Source organism: Seriola lalandi, unplaced genomic scaffold (assembly GCF_002814215.2).
Source record: "Seriola lalandi dorsalis isolate HSWRI2012SDOR001 ecotype SW California unplaced genomic scaffold, Sedor1 jcf7180002054018, whole genome shotgun sequence".
NCBI lineage: Eukaryota > Metazoa > Chordata > Actinopteri > Carangiformes > Carangidae > Seriola > Seriola lalandi.
The window spans coordinates 12078-12409 of record NW_019524571.1 but is presented as its reverse complement, the minus strand read 5'-3'; positions in this window follow the sequence as shown (position 1 = coordinate 12409).

Below are 332 nucleotides of genomic sequence, written 5' to 3'. Positions count from 1 at the left end.
AGAGCTGTAAAATAGACCACTGTAACTAGAAGCAGATTCCAGTGAAGGTTTCTACTGTTTCTGGGAGTTTACAATCAATAAATACACACAAATAAGACACAATGTTTTTTCTGTAAATAAGGACAATTTTAGGATAGATTAATAAAAATTCACACCAAGTCTGAGAAAGGTAATGCAATAGAAAATAAATATATATATAAATATATATATAAATGTTACAAAATAAGATAAAATAAACAATTTAATTAGATTAAAATATTAGGTTCAAAAACTACTTAATTAAAATATTCATAAAATAATTGAACTAACATTTATGTGTTGAAAAAATCTGA